This window comes from Serinus canaria, chromosome 12 (genome assembly GCF_022539315.1).
Source record: "Serinus canaria isolate serCan28SL12 chromosome 12, serCan2020, whole genome shotgun sequence".
NCBI lineage: Eukaryota > Metazoa > Chordata > Aves > Passeriformes > Fringillidae > Serinus > Serinus canaria.
Window position 1 is genome coordinate 5,338,626 of NC_066326.1, and position 16,914 is coordinate 5,355,539.

Here is a 16,914-nt window from a genome sequence, read left to right on the forward strand (position 1 = left end):
TGGTGAGAACACTGAAGGTGAGTTGCTAAAGGGCTGATCTGGGTTGAAAATTAATGCAATATGAACCACTGGAGGGACTTTTCAATTCCTGATCCATACTCAGGTTTGCTGGTGAGTTGTAAGGGGGAACCTTCTCAAGGCAGTTCAGCACAGGAGTGCAGGTGTGCTGAACTCAGAGCATCTCACTCCTAAAATGGAATTTGTGAGACTTGGATGTTTAAAACATCATTCCTATTAGTGTAGTAACACAGTAGACTGAGGAGAAAAATGGGAAAATTAAGCAAATAGCTAATTCTAAGGGCTGATTTGTACTCTTTTAAACTCAAGGTTTCTAAAATATCTGAAATATCTGAGTCTGCACTGCAGGATAATCTGTATTTAATTAACGTTCCCAGGCTGGAATCATAGCCTGGAACATTCTGACACTTCCTTTTGCAGATGGAGCTGCAGTTGCTCTTTTCTTTTTTGAACAAGAGGAGAAGACATTAGTCTGTGTGTACTGAGTAGAAGTTATTTCTAGAGATGTGTGTTGAGGTCACTGGTCCCCTCTGCAGACAGAACTGGAGTATCTGCTGAGAGAATATTGATCAGGCGTGGGCTTTGGAGCAGTGCCAGCTGCCCATCCTGCCAACGTGGAGTTCTGCTTTTGTGTGCAGCCAGAGCTTCCTTGCTGCTGATATTTTTACTAATGGGAATCTGTTGGAGGGCTTTGATCATCTTTCCCATCTCCTGCACCTAAGCATCACAGCTGAAGTCCCTGTTTCAACATATTGCTTCTTTTTGTGGATCTGGCTTCATCCCCTTTATCTCATGTTTGCTGTGATTCCAGTCATTTTCCTCATGTTCATTGTGATGTGATATTGGCTTCTAAATGCCACCTTCCTGTGACAATTACATTGCTCTAATTGTATGCTCTGTGCAGCAGAAAGTGACAAAATGCTGTGTCTTTTCAAATAGAGGTGGGTATTGTTTGCAGCAACATTTCAGGGCAAAATTAGGAAGCAAATTTACAGTACAAAATAAGCACAGGTCAACTTCATACTGTAAGCTCTTTGCAGTTGCAACTCTGCCTGCATATTTTATAAGTACCTGGTACCTTGGTGTCTCAAGTGTTTGTTGTTTGAGTTGCTCTGCAGTGTTTGCTTGGTGTGCTGGTCTGGGTTTGCCTGAGATGTAATTTAGTTCTGAAACTTGTGTTAGTGGTAGAGAAGCAGGTGCAGTAAGGTTTCAGATACACAACTTAGCTGGTGATTAGCATTGGGTTAAGTAGTTTGTACTGCCTGCTGCAGCACAAACAGCAGGTATTAATTTTGGTGATGAAGCTTACTGAGTTTAAACAATTTTAAAACAAAAAGGCATTCTAGTAGCTCTCAGCTAGAGAACATCTGCATGCCCAACATTTGACTTGTGTTATATCCTTCTATTACACATCCTGCTTATATGTTACTGCTTAACTATTTCCAACTGCATGCACCAGGGCTAGGGAAGCTCTGCTATTGAGAGAAAGCAAAAGGGAGCATGGAAAGAACCTGGATTAGGCATTTATGCTGGGGCTGTGCCATTCCTGGCATTGACTGGCTGAAGATGCAAAAGGCAAAACATTTCATGTTTTATTTCATTCTGTTCAGAAAATACAGCAAATGTCTGTTATTTCTTCTCCTGATATGCCATGTCCATTAGCTCACTAATATATAATCAGAAAATTGGATGAATCCTCTCTTTTCTTAACTAATGGTAGGGTTTCAGTCCCAAGAGTCTTTGTGGCTAATGCAGCATTCAGAGGTTGTATCTGATCAGTCATTTCCCTGTGGCCTTTAACTTGATTCCCGCCTGGTTTGATAAGATAAAAATTTGTTCTTGGGAACTTGAGATCAGTTAATTTTTGTAAATATCCAAATGTCTGGAGACTAATGAAATAAACAACAAAAAAAAAGTTTTCAGGGCTGTAATATGGAGAATTGCTGGTTTTGAGTTGTGCTGGCAGAGTTAAGGACATTGCAGGAGATGAAATCTTCCAGAAGGAAAGGTTCAACTGCACTTTGAAAAAGATCTCTTTCTCCCTCTTTAGCTGTCTTTAAAATGTCTATTTGTATTAAGGCAAAAAAACCCCAAAAACCAAAAAACAACCCCAAACAAACCCCAAAAAAACCACACAACCCCTCCTCTCCCCCAAACAAAGAAAATAAACAAATCAAGGTAAGCCATGATTTGATTTAGTGAAGCAGAGGATATTGTTTTTGGGAAAAGTGAAGATCTGGGCTGGTTTGCTGCTGGTTTAATCTGTCAGCTGTCAGTGTCTATAATTCTTGGGGAAAAAGAAAAAAGTGTGAGGGTTTTTGTTGCCAAAGGTGATCCACTGGCTTTTGGATGGAAATGCTGTCCCTGGAGCCAGCGACCCTTTTTACACTCTGCTGGTCTTGTTTGCTGTCTGCCATATCCAATACTTCCTAGGTTAGACAGGTCATTGCAATGGTTCTGAATTCCTTTCTATTCACTGTCTAAATTCCAATTGCTTTTTTTTCTGTCTTTCTTCTTTTCTTTTCCTTCTTCCTGCCTGTCTTGTTTCTATAAGTTTGTGCTGTGCATCTGCTCTGGCAGGAAATGTACAGTCTTCCCTGTTTTTAGATACTAGCAGGAAAGGGAAAGATGGCTCAGTTCTGGCAGTTCAAGCTGCTGGAAAACACTGCAGGAGCTTCATTTATCCCCCTTTGTCTCACAGTGAAGTAGAAGTGGTTGTTGCCTTGGGTGTTTCCAAGGTTCTGGCTGGTCCCTGGCTCTCCCTTGTATGTGTGAATTCCTGCTTCAGGCATCCCCACAAAGGGACTACTCTCACATCCTTGTCAAGCTCCACAGGTGCTTGTTTTTGTTCATGCTGAAGACCTGGTTACCATATGATGACTCTTTGTAGGATTCAGCAAGGTTTTTTGGAAAGGCTAAGGCTGAAAAATTCTCTGCTCTTTCCTGGATCTCCATGGGCTGCTGGGGAATCTTGGCCCTGGCACCTGGGGCAGTTCCTGCCCCTCCTCCTTCACTGACCCTGCTGTCTGCAGGGCTGTTCCTCTCCTATTCTCACTCCTCTCTCCAGCTGCTGTTCTGCAGTTTTCTGTGCTCTTCTTACAACTCTGTTATCCCAGAGGTGATGCCTGATGGGCTCAGGCTCCATTTCAGAGCTGATGGCTCCATCAGACGTGGGGGAGCTCCTGGCAGCTCCTCACAGAAGCCACCTTTTATCCCCTGCTACCAGAACCTGGCCTCACAAACTCACACAAAACCTGTAAACAGGTTTTTTTTTACCATCAGCACAAGCCCTGATCTTAGCAGTGGACTCCTATTACAAAGTGTCTCTGAAACACAAGCAGTTAAAGGCCAACATGGTTTATTGTTCTTTTTCTCCTTTTCCCACTAAAGTTCCTTTGAAAACCTTTTTTGAAGCCTGTCATAGATGATATGACTAAAGATTCACCAAATCAATTGATGTTAACAACTGTTGGCTTGTTATTTAGGCAAAACACTATTGACAGAAAGACAAACATTTCTCAGGAAAACTATTCCATATTGACATCTGTTAGCTCATATCCAGGGAATAATTAATATCAAACCCACACAAGATTTTTTTTAAAGCAATTATCTAGTCCAAATTCAGATTATTGTCTTAATTATATGGAACAGAGAATCATTCCTGTCACCTTGCTTTGCCTGTTCATGTTCAGATGTATCTCTGTGCCCACCACATCATTGGCACTGATGTGTTTCACTGTTGTGTGTCAAGCAGAGGTTTTGGGGCTTTTGTTTTCCAGGCATCTGAGAGAGTGACCAGAATTCTGAAAGAGGATATCATTAAGCCATAACTTTGCAATTCACTTCTTTTCCAGCTGTGTTTGGTGTGAAAATAATACAGTTTATACATCCTTATTATACAAGACATTTTTATCACCAGCTTATCCTTTTGGCTTCAGGGATTTTTAGTATTAGCTTTCTTAACATTTGCAGTCTGTTGTGTGGCAACAGAAGGGATAACATTATACTAAGAGGAAAAATTTGGGATATTCTTTTCTTAGATTTCAGAAATAAAAATAAAGTTGCCATGTATAATGTATTTGGTCTTTATTTTGGGGTAATTAATTTAAAATTGAGTGAGCTAGCTCAGTTCAGACCATTCAAAATATCTCAAATCATTCAGGCAGATTGGGGTGTACTAACTGTATTTGTGTGGTTCTGGACTCTTTGCTCTCACTCTGCAACTTTGAACAATGACCTGCTCCAGGGGGAAAGTTTTAAAAATACAAGAATTCCAAATGCCACATTTCTGTGATAGGGAACTTCCTCATGCTTAGAGCATAGGCTGGCTGTGGGCAGTTCACTGCATTTCACTGATTGTCAGCTGTGGTTACAATAATGCAAACCCATAAATCAGTAGGAACAGATAATCTTCCCTATCACACATGCAGCCTATGTCAGTGTGCATATAATTTTTGGAGAAAAAAGGGAAATGTAAATAAGATTCAGTTTCAGACATAAAATTAAGTGTTAGCACTGAATTTGTTTAAATTGTCAGATTTTGTGTCAATTCAGATAATACAGAGGAATCCTGTTTTTACAGCCTCATTAGGAATCCTTTTGCTTTCTCAGTCACATTCCATGCACCCTTTACACACTTCATTAGCCAGCTCTTCTTTGCACAGCATGGAAATTCTGTACACCTTGTGTAAAGAAGAGGGTGAGGCATCACACTCAGGTTTGAGGGCTCCAAACTCTGTAGCTGAGGAGCTGCTCCAGTGCACAATGCCTGTGTGCTGCACTGCTCTGCACTGTTCCCCAGGTGTTAACTGCCAGTGCAGTGTCTGCACTCTGCATGGCCCTCACTGCTCCAGCTGGGTGTCTCAAAATGCTAACTCTTGAATTGAGTGATGAATTTTGGAAGTCGAGGCTCTGACTGCTGTTTTTACCCCTCTGTGTGAACTGTGGGTTGTAATCCTCATCTACCATCTACAAACATTGATCAAAAATTAAATGGTTTGTTAAAGAAGTTAAGTGCTTTGAAAATCATAAAAGTTATCACTGTTCCTCACTGATTTTTGCAGAGCACTCTCCTCCTGGCAGTTTAGTGCTCAGCACTGGTTTTGTAAAAGTGCAATATTGAATTTTTTAAAAGAAAATCATTATAAATAAACCTGTTTTATTTTTTGCTAGAAATTTTGACATTTCTGTAGGGTTTTTTCTAATCAATCATTGAAAAATTCCACATAGTTTTGGAATCTGGATCTTGCTACATCATCTTAGTATTAGCACAATATACAGGGGCCTTTTAGTCTTGAGGGGGAGTAAACAGGTAGGTAGAGACCAACCTTTTCTCTGATTTCAAATATACAAATGATTCAAGGGTTGAAGGAGGAATCAGACAGAAAGGTGAAGGAGCCTTCAGTTAACCTGAGCAATCTGCCTGGTGGTGCAGGTCAGTGACTGCCTCAGGCAGGAAATAAGGGTTAAGAGCAGCAAAGAAATGTGGCTGGATAGGGTAGCTGTTCTGAAAATACTGCAGCCAAAAAAGGTAGTTGAGTCCTACAGCAGTTTAGTTTGGGAAGTTAGACACTATCCAGCACCACAAGGTTTTAAAGGCTAGCTAAACAAGCAATTATCCAGGAAATTTCAGGGAGAGTTGATCCTGCCTTGGAGCCAGTGAATGGTCTGGAGCTTCCTTTCTGTGTTTCAGAGAGGAAACATAAACATAAAGCTGTGATGGGTAATTCTGTAAGAGCAATAATGTCTTGACTCTGGAAGTTTAAGATTATTCTCATAAAATGACAGTTTGTGGAGGTAGAAAATACCTATTAGGGCACAGAAAGCTGGGTAAAGTTCAGAAAGGCGTATTGTGTTTTGTCTCAGAAATTTGCTCAGTATTTTGCCTTTAGACAATAGAGAAGGTCATGGTTCTTTTAAAAATACTGTAGGTTTTGAGTTTGTAAGAGTAATTTAGGAATTTTCCCACATTTTTTTATTAGCTCTGCATTGGTGAGAAAATAGAGACTGATAGAACTATAGCAAGGATTCTTTTCTAAGGTGCCTTTTCAGTATTGCAGAATTAATATGAAATGACTATTCATCTTTTAAAACACTTAAAATATTGAAAAGTCATTCTTTCATTTCACTGAAGCACTTTTACAGACTGATAGCATATTGACAATATTTATGAAAATGAGAAGACAATTATGCATTTAAAATGCATAATTGAATTGTCTTGATTTATAACCAAAAGTAAAATATTTTTCAAGAGCATGTGTAGTATTGAGTCCTAAGTAATTGATATGTAAATATACTTGAACATGAATCTGTCATTATTTATGGGCACTGACAAGCTGAGTGCCTTTTGGTATTTTATAGTAGGCTATAATGAATCCTAAAAACTGGATATGAAAATAAAATTCCTAAGCAAGAGGAAAACTTGCAGTGATTTAGTAATTGCTTCCTTTGTGGCAGGAATGTTTTCATAGATGGTAAATGCTGGCAAATTTGTGGAAGAACCACAACACAAACTGACCTGGTATGTTTGGATGGAACTTGAAGTGTTTGTGTGCTAAATATCCTCTCTGTGGTGATGTCCCTTCTAAAGCAGAGGAAGAAGAGCAGGCATTTCCATTTCCTTGGAGCAGAAATGGCATCACCCTCCTGAGAGAGCTGCTCTGTGGGCCAGGCTTGTTGCATTTCCCTGCTTGTTTGGAGGTGTGCTGGGCTAGTGATCAAAGTGAGAGAGGATTTTGTTATTGGCTCTGGTTTTAGTGCTCGGGGTTGGAGAATATGGATTTTTCTGAGGTCTCCACTGGTGAGCTGGGAGGGCTGAGCCTGTGCTGGGAAGTGTTTGGGAAGGACATGGGAATGGTGATGGGTTCATTAATGCCATAGCCTGGTGTCACCATCTCACTCCAAAGCAGGGCCTCAGATGGAAGGTGAGGATCCAGGCAGTAAATCTCCATCCTGAGCACCTCTGACTGCCAAGGGCTGCTGGCATGTCCAGGGTGTGCAGTAGGACCTGCATGGCTTGGGACTGCCCAGTTTAATCCTTCCCTGGGAGTTCCAAATTGATGAAATTTTGAAAATTTATATGACTCATTTCACAATTAGCGAGGATAAAAAGAGAAGATATTTTGGGGAAGTCAATTTGGTAATTCATCTTGGTGAGATGAGTAATTTACTATGAATCTACTTTTAGATTGTCCATCTAGCACACATACAGGAGAATGAAAGACAAATAATCTGATAATACAGGTAGGAAATAGTATATTAAAAGAAAAGTTGTAGGTGTCCTTATTTAAACTCTCCTGTAGAGAAAATCACATTTTAATTCTCATTATTTTTAAGTGGGTGTTATGGCAGTCTAGGAATGTGTTTGTTCTTTCAATCAAAATGAAGAAATTTAATCACCTTGCCTCCATCTGTTCCTGACAAACTGGCCCAGATGATGAAATGTGTATCTCAGGTAGGTGCTTTCAGCCATTTGTGCTGGGTTAGGCACACTCTTGTGATAGTGAAATAAATAACAACTGGTTTTACCTATCACTGCAGAAGCACCCTGGATGGATGGAGCACAGGTAGATAGGACTTCTTATTTTTCTTATTGATAAGACTCATTTTAGGGAAAAAATGGTAAACTAGGACGAAATTAACAAGTGTTTTCTCATCATAAAATTATCTTTTAATGACAGAAGAGCCTGATATTGCTAAGATTTTTAGAGTAAAGATACTTTTTTTTTTTTTTTTGAAGGGTATCATAGGGTGATGGAAAAGTTTTGGAAAAGACAAAAATTGTTTGAAATACAGCTTAATTAAAGAGGACTAAAGCTATTTCTCTTGAATCTCTGTTTTGCTTCAGGTAGGATTGAATTATTTCACAGCTTCATATTCATGCTTAAATTCAACAAGAATTCAAACCTGTTTCAAGTTTTAATATTTTATTATCTATTATTCTGAGTGGGTTGATAAAGATGAAATAAATGAGTCTGTTCACTTTTAAAGCTTATCCTGTGCTTAAGGAGTTGGCAAATCAAGTCCACGTCTACCACAAATGAGTAGCTCTTAGTCTTCTTGCTCCAGGTTTAGTTTCATCTTCTAATCAAAAACTACCCTCTCCTGTTTCTCCTGTTGCATTTTTTGCTACCTTTCACAATCAGCAGTTTCTAAAGTCAGGTGTTCTCTCTAGAATGGTGTGAAAAGTGAACAGTTTATTCCTTTTGGTGCTCCTGCCTCTGATGGCAATCTGCAGACAGCAGAAGTTCTTCCATTTCCATTTGCCAGTGGCCAAAATTTCATGGTTTTAGTCTGGGGTGTGTGTAGGTGATGCCTTGTGAAGGCTGACCTGGAGCAGAGGCTAGACAGAGTTAAAGAATAAAGTATTATTTATTTATTTTGGTTTTTTTTGGTTTTTTTTTTTTTAGTATTTTTCTGCTGGATTTATTTTCCAGCAGAAAAATACCAAACATTTTAAAGATTTTTTTTTCCCAAGCAATTAAAGGAGCTGATTAGGAATAAGGTAGCCTTACTTGTTTCAAATAGCCATATAATTTCTTCTTTCTGGCTGGGATGGAGCAGGTATTGTGCTACTGAAGCTATTCCAAATGAATCTAGAAGATATTTGACTGCTTTTACAAAACCATTTTCACCTTGAATCTCCTGCTATGCCTGTTGTATTCTCTTTCATTTGCATGCATATTTTGCTCATCAAATAAGAAGAGGGAAAAGAGAACTTCCTTTTGAATTTTTACAGGCAGCTTGCTATGGTGAAGGTGAGTAAATCTGCAGATCTCTACCCCACTGCTGCTCTGACACAACTTGTGTGCACATTTCCACAGCCTGTTTTGTATGCAGTGCTGGCTGCTGCTGTACTTTAGAAACCATTTCTAATTATTTAAGGGTAAGCCTGAGTAACCAAAGAGCTGCAGAGCACCAGATGTTCATTCCCTGGGAACGTGGGGGAGAAGGAGCCTCCCTTGCTGCAAAAAATCTGCTCAGGGCAGAGGAGCTGGAGCTGTTGTGGCTCCTGCCATCCTCCCCCAAATAACTCTGCAGTGCCTCAGTGCAGGAAACAATCCTGCTATCAGTGCCAGAAAATTGGATTTCTGGGTGGCTGACAGGTGAGCTGACCAGAGAAGTCAGTATTCACTTCACCAGAAAAGGGAATGAAATCTGCACCTTCAGACAGGGCCCTGCTGAGAAGGTTGTTCAGCAAAAATGTGCATAAAACTCTGTCCTGTGACAGTGATGCCAACCCTGTGATTAAAACAGGAACCTTTGTATAAACTGTGGTTGGCACTTGTGAATGGTGGATTTGGAGTTAATAGTGATAACATGGGAAAAGAGGAAAAACATCTCATTAAGAAAATAGATTATATACCTGCTTATGTGGTGCAAGTTTTAATCTAGACAAGATTAAAGCTTGAAAACGCTGAGGATTTCTTTTTTCTTAACTAAATCTTGATTAAGTCAACCTCCCAGAATACTGTTATGGGCCTGTAACAGGCAAAAAAAGAAGAATCAGTTATTGAGTAGAAATGAATGAATGTGCAGAGTCAATATTTTATAGGGGGTGTTGAAAGTTGAATGCCTGATGCCCAACAAATCATTTGATTTAAAGGTTTGGGACTGCAATGCTCGACTTCTCATTGAAGAAATATAAAGGAGCAAATTACTATTTGCTGAAAAGTCACAGAAACCTTATCAGAATTGTTTAGTTCCTGCTGCTCCCTGGAGGTTTTCCTCTTCAACCATTGATTGAGTATGTGCTCTCTGAATTGTGAAGGATTTGCCTTTAATCAAAACTTCCATGGGGCTTTGCACAGTTGTTCTGGGATTTTTGTGTGTTTTTCTTTGAGGGAATCTCAAATACATTTTTGTTTTCACTTAGTCATACAAACTGTGGAAGTAATTGAACTGAAAAGATAAAAAGAATTAGAGCAAGGATGGTGTTGACATATCATCAACATTCCTTTCACTCTCTTAGTAATGCTGAACATCTGTTGAACTTCCATAAGAAAATCAGATGGGTTCAGCCTTGCCCCTGACCAGTGGAAGAGCTTCCACCTTTCTGACCACTGCAGTGTGAGGCTTTTCATCAAAGAACTTCCTTCTGCCACTTGGTCAGCTCTGTCATTCTCTTCTATCAAGAACTATTGGGATTTTTTTTTAAATCCAAGGAAATAAAAAAGAATTTTTTGTGTGAATATGTTTTCATATTGAATGTCCTCAAAACAAATCTAGAGAGGGATTTTCTGCAGCTCACTCTTATTAGGGTGCTGCCCTCTTCCACCCTTTGTTTGATACCTGATTTGGTATTTCATTTATATTTCTGTCTTTCTGAGTTCAGTGTATTTTACCACACAGCACTCCAGAGTGCTCACCATAAAAAGCTGACCACCAAACTTCCATTATTCATCGTTTACCATTTCAAACCAAAGGAGAAAATCTGGCAGAAGTTTGATTTCAGTAGAAACTATTATTGGCATTTTACTGGTATTGGTGCTGCAGTTCTGTATGGTGAGAGAGCTTCCCTTTGTGTGAACTTGAACAACACCAACACAAGATTGTCCCAGCAAGCCAAGAGCAACTTCACTATTGAATCCTCAGGTGCAGCATCCTGGCATATAAATCAAACCCTGAGTAATTCTAGTGCCAAATTCTTGGTCAAAATCTCAGCCCTGGTGTTGAATTTAATGACATGGTGGATAAAGAGCATGAAGCACTTTCGTGTTATTTAGAAAAATGTGGTCATCACTCCTAAATAGCTTTTACTGTTCCCTGAACTTGGTACAGGGATAATTGTTTATCACTCACCAGGTCCCTCATTTTCTCACTTCTTACAGTCAGAAGTGCTGTAAGGTCCCAGAGTCACCCTCAGCAGAGGAAGGTGATGTTTATAAGAAATCAGGGGAGCTTGGAATCAAGCTAAAAGTGCTTCAAAGGTGGGGCTCTTTTCCCTCTCTTAAGAGTAGAGAAGGAAAACTTCTGTGAAAATGATTGTGCTGTCTCAGTTCCTCCTCTGGTTTTGATGTACTTTCATCAGCTGATTTGCTCCATAATAAAATGCCACAAATGAATTATTGTAATATAAAAGAAAATATTGTTTTGGTCAGCTCTTCCTTCTCTGGAGGTGCATTTTATATGCTAATGCAATTTTTTGGTTACTTTGGGGAATTGTATTTGCAGAAAGTGGGGATTTGTTTTGGAAGTCAAATATTCCACTCCATTTTCACACTGGGGAGGAGGGGTTGGTTTTTTTGTTGGGTTGTTTTTTTTTAAAGCATTTGTCAGGCCAGAACAGCTCTGGAGGCTTTAAGTAAAGTGCTGATTGCCCTGTCAATCAGGGTGCTGAGGAACTGGGAACTTCACAGATTGATGCTTGACAGAATAATTAGAAAACTGTCACTTGAAGTAACCACTCTGGTGTTCCCTAAAGAAATGTGCTGGTGCCAAATGTGTGCTGTCCAGATCTAGAGGTTAAATGTTCAGTAAGACAAAACATAGCATGTCACCAGAGAAAATTACTTCCAACATGCTGGGGAAGTGATGCTCCTCTAGTCCCTAAACAGGGACTACACAGTTTATTGAGCTTACCTGCTTTGATCTTGCTCGTGTATTCAAGAGCTTTTTAACCCTAAACGAGGGGGTTTAACTTGGTAACCCACTGAGGCATTATCTAACATTTTAGATAGCAGAGTCTGGAAGGGTTGGAGGCAAAAGCACTTAAAGCTGTAGCAGTATTTTCCACTTCTATAAAGGTTTTAAGGCAATTCTCTGAGTATTTTTGAGTACTTCTCACTTAAAATAAATGGAGGTAGGTAATAATTTTTTTTCTTATTCCCTAGCTCATAAGGAAACTTGGAATTTTTTTTCCTGATTTGGGTTAGTTTAGAGATTGCTCTGGGGAGCACAGGACAGGGGCTGTGACATTTGTGTGCTTTGGTTCTCACTTGTGTTAGTGCTGCAGGGTCTGTGTGGGGCTGACATGTCAAGGCTTCCAGCTGTGGAATCTAAGGCTGGAAAGATCCAAGGAAGGTCTGTCCCAGGAAGAGTTTCTGTGGTAGAAAGCTGTTCTTCAGAATGAACAAAGTGAATTTGTCTTTTGCAACAACACTTGCATAGCCATTGAGTTGAGGTTTGCCCAATTTTCAGCTTGAAGTTTATTTTGAAGTGTAAGGGGCTTTTTCAGTATAAGTGTAAATCCATAAATTGCTTATGGATTCTCCAGGTAGTAAATACAAAGGATAATTCAAGATTTTAATTGAAAGCTAGCACTTTCCATTGAGATGGATTTTTATAGAAAGATTAGCTTTATTTTGTCACTCCAATGCTTAAGATCACTTCATACATGAGAGTGGTTTCCTGATTGCTGTTATCTGTAGGGCTGAATCTTGAATTGTGCAATTCCCCTGACAAGAAAAAGCTGCTTCAGTAAGTTAGAATGAGTGAGCTGTAGATGCTCAGGTTGCATTTCTCAACACTCACACTGGAGCTGCTGAGACTGTGTTTGCAATGGATCTGTCAATCAGAAGTGCAAGTGTCTTTTCCTTTGAACATAACAGATATTGAAGGTCAGTGCTTCTATGGATTTAACTGAGAATAATTCTGAAATTCCTATTTTCAAAGTTGGAGATGAAATTTCAAAACTGCCATAGAGAGAGAAAAAGTTTTATTTCCGTGAGCAGTCAAGGGCTGATTCTCTCCTTGGTGAGATATTTCTATTATTTATAAATCCCCTGGTACTGGACTGTTAGTGCTGGTTTGCATTAATCTACTCAAATCATATTAGATCCTTAATACCTATTTAGTTCTTTTCTGAGCTGTGTGAATTGAACTGGGTTTTTTTTCCTGGATAATGCACCTGTGCAGTTATGCACATGCACAGAGCCTGAAGCAGGGCTCCCTGTGTGCACACTGAAGCCAAGTGTCCAAGGCCAGGCTGGATGGGTCTTGGAGCCACCTGGGATAGTGGAAGGTGCCTCTGCCCATGACAGGAGGGGGAATGAGATGAGTCAGGTTCCTTCCAGCCCATTCTGTGATTCATTCTAACACAACACAGTTCTATGGTCACAGCAGCTCTGGAGCAGCACTTCTGGGAAAATCCTTCTAGGAAGGCAGGAGGAGCTGTCTCAGCTTTCAAGAAAAACTGGAGTAGTTTGATTCAGCATAGAAAAACCATCAGGAATAGGTGAGACAGGGATGATCTGTGTTTTGAGAATTTAGAATCAAGGCAAAGAACTTGTTGAAGGCAGGATTCCTCTCTTGCATAATGTGGGATGATAGGACAGAATTCTTCCTTTGGGAAGGATTTCAGACTGTGTCTGAAAGGTCCAAATTCTGCTGGAGTTGGAGATTTTTGAGTTGCAGTTCTTCCTCAGCTGCTGGCTGCCTGCAGAGTGAAGGAAGCAGTTTCTGCTTCCATTGTTGGATGGAGTGCAGTGATTGAGCACTGATTGTCCACGGGGCAGTTGGTGCAGCCACAGAGAGAACACACATTTCAGTACAGTTGAGGAGCTGAGGTTGTTTCTTTACCCAACCACCCTTCAGATTTCAAAATGGTGCAAAAACGAACTTTTCACTGACACAACTTTTCACCTGCTGCATCAGTGACAAAATTGTTTCCACAGAAACTGATTTCCTCCAAAGACCAACATCAAAAAGCCAAAATCAAATAAATGGCAGGAAATAGAATGTGATGGTGCAGATGCTCTATCTTTATGATTATTGTCACTCATGGGGGCAAATCCATGTGGGACATTCCTATCTCTGGCACCTGTTAGAGATGCTGTCACTTCCAGCTCACAGCAGTGAAACCTTTAGAGGCTCCCACACCATCTATTAATTTTTATTCCCTTTTATCCCCTATCACACATACCAGTTTTCCATGCATCCTTCATACACATTTTTATCATAACAGTTTCAAGCAAACTTCCCTTATCTTGCTGATATTCTCCAGTGCAGAGTTTTTAAAGCTCTAGCATACCTTTCCTATCCTGAGCTACAATAAAAGTGTTCTCTCTTATTTTCCTTTTTAATACTTTTAAAGGATTTCTTACATTTTGATTGCATTTTGTAAATATGTGAAAAGGGAAAACTTTTATTTCCTGTCTTTTGAAATAATTCTTGTGTAGATTTTGATAAATTGGACCTGGCATAAATGCCTTCATTTTGTTCCTCTGTCAGACTTCTGTGTCTGAATAAATCAAAGAAAACATCAAAAATAATGGAGGCAGGAGGTGAAAGGGTTATAGGGAAGTGGTAAAAAATTATACTCCCTGGGAGGAAGAACATGCTGAGCATTTTGAAGTGTATAAAAGGTGTAAACATGAAGGAGAGAGTATAATTATTTAATCTTAGTAGAACTGGAACTAATCGTTTTTAAAAACAAAGAGAAGTGAAGATCATCCAAAAAAAACCCAAAAAAACCAAATCCTATCAGCAGGAGCTATAGGGTGAGACTTTGATCCTGAAATTAGCTCGGTGTGTGCCCTTCCTGATGAGGCAAGGAGTCTGCTGAGTAGGTCTTTCCCTGACTCAATCTGCATTTCTGTTTGCAGAGTCCTGCCAAAAATCACTTCCTATTTGAAATAAAGTACAGGCCATCTCTCTGGAAAGCTTTAAAAGTAAGTAGGCTGAAAAAGGAAAGATATTTCATGGTCTGTCAAGTGAGTAACTGGAACTCCTTGCAGGTGTTTTTTGGGGTTGAATTAGTGATCTGGTTGCATGCAAAGAAGATGGCAGGTGGTAAATGCTGTTTCCATAGGTTGTGGCATAATTCCAGATGTGCATCTGGAAACAGGATCTGGCTTCAAATGTGTTCTCTCAATATGCCCAAACTTGTGGAGGAGTTACTTGTACAGTTCCTCCCTCTTCTTCTGAAGAAGGATGAACTGTACTTCCTTTCCCATGTGGGAATTTTCATTCCTAACATCTTTCCATTCCTCAGTTATGGATTGTCCTTCCACCCCCTGTGCCCTGGTTTGCAGTGACCCTTCTGAACATGGAGCCAAATCCACCTCCCTGGTGGGAAGTGGCAACCAAGTACATCTCTGTTCAACCCCTGGTGGTGGAGGAAGCAGAGACTCTGAAAAGATGAGAAAGAAAATGGGAATGGTGTCATTTAGTGCCAATATCAGGGGTTCAATCCTTTCACTTGAGTTGGGTCCCTTACAACTCAGAATATTCTGGGAAGATATGTCTGGGGAAGGTTTTGGCTGGTTTGGGTAGTGGTTTTTTTTTGTTGTTTATTCTTAAATATTGTTAAAAACTCCTCAGCTCTCCTTAAAATTTATTCAGTACTTTGGGGAAAGGTCAGTGTCAAAGCATCAGTGTCCAAGGCTGATCCCAAGACTGGGATCCCAAAGTAGCTTGGAGGAGATCAGAGCTTGTCAGTCTCTGGGACAGAACCATGACACAGACTTGCCCACACTGTTTTCCTTTGATTTGTATTGGATATTCCCTTTTTTAGAGTTAATATTTTCAAGCTAATCTCTTTGTTTGTAGCTTTTATAGCAGAAAGGAAGTGATACATTTCTGTCTATGCCTATTAATTTTCAATCTTTATTTCCTGGTCAACACACACCACATTTCTGCCTTATCTTAAAAGCAAGGCTTTGCTGGTGCTGGAGTAAATATTCTAATTGAATCCCTCCAGTTGGCACTCTAATAGCTTGTCAATTTGCTCACATTTGACAGCCAGCCCTGCTGCCTTCACAACTAATGCTCGTTGAGTGCCAATATAAATGAGCATGATAATAGTCTGATATTATGTCTAGTCTTTTTCTAAATTTAGTGTCAACATTTTTCTGGCTCTTTTGTGGTGTGGTGTTTCCTCAAAGCAAATCATTGAGGAATAATGAAATCTTGCTGTGTTTGTCATATGACACTGAATCCTACAAAGGATTTTTCATTTTCTTGTGAATATCAGAGTTGGGAGCACTTTGTAAAACACATCTTATTAGCAAGAGCACTACAATAAGGAAAGAATTTAAAACTTGATGTCCATCTAAACGAATAAGAGAAAGGAAAAGAATAGGGTGAAGAAAGGCTACCTTTAAGATGATTGATGGGCTGCCTAGATCAAATGTGTCTAAATTAGATACTTTTGTATAATTGACTCTGAATGGATATAGATTGTGTGATTGATGATATCACTATTTTAAAGAAAGACTTGATTTTCTTTGCCATTTTTGATGGCTTATTCCGTTGACAACCAGGAACAATAAAGCAAATAATTTGTCATGACATTTTAAAAGACTAATAAATGGTGTGGAGGAAAGGTGATGAGTTGTGATGGTTTTGAGGGTGCTGAGGCTCTGGCACAGGGTGCCCAGAGAAGCTGTGGCTGCTCCTGGATCCCTGGAAGTGTCCAAGGCCAAGCTGGACAGAGCTTGGAGCAACCTGGGATAGGGGAAGGTATCCATGCCCATGGTTCACTAGGTGAGCTTTCAAGTCCCTCCAGCCCAAAACATTCTGTGATTCCTTGATTTTTCATGCTGTACCATTTCAGGGTACAAAGTTATGTACAGAGGAATGCTGAGTTTAACAGGCTCTAGGGAGAGTTTTGTTCTGATTGCTTATGTTGAAATATGGAATAGAAACCTGATCTGAAATCGAGGTCTCTCCATCCTCATCCTACAGCAGAAACCTTCCTTTCCTTCTGCAGTTAAAGAAGTAAAGAATGAAAGAGAAAAGGTCTCTGGAGGTGCCAATACTCTCCCAAGTTACCCAACAGCCAGAGGCAGAGAAAAAGTGGGTTTTTTGTGTTAGAAACCAGGCTGTGTGACCTGAGTTGTGCAATGCCACATCCTCCACTGTGGTCCCTGCTGGGCTGAGCTGAGGGAGAACATCTGTTTATGGAGGTCTCAGAGACATGCTGGCTGAAGGAGGTTTGGTATCCATATTTTGACA

At 39.9% G+C, this 16,914-nt stretch overlaps 1 protein-coding gene across 1 annotated transcript in view; it reads left to right on the top strand.

Moving 5' to 3' along the window:
• The window catches only part of SUCLG2 (succinate-CoA ligase GDP-forming subunit beta), a 105,699-nt gene that overhangs the window by 60,861 nt on the left and 27,924 nt on the right, over nucleotides 1-16,914 (top strand). The gene's annotated exons all lie outside the window — the stretch shown is intronic.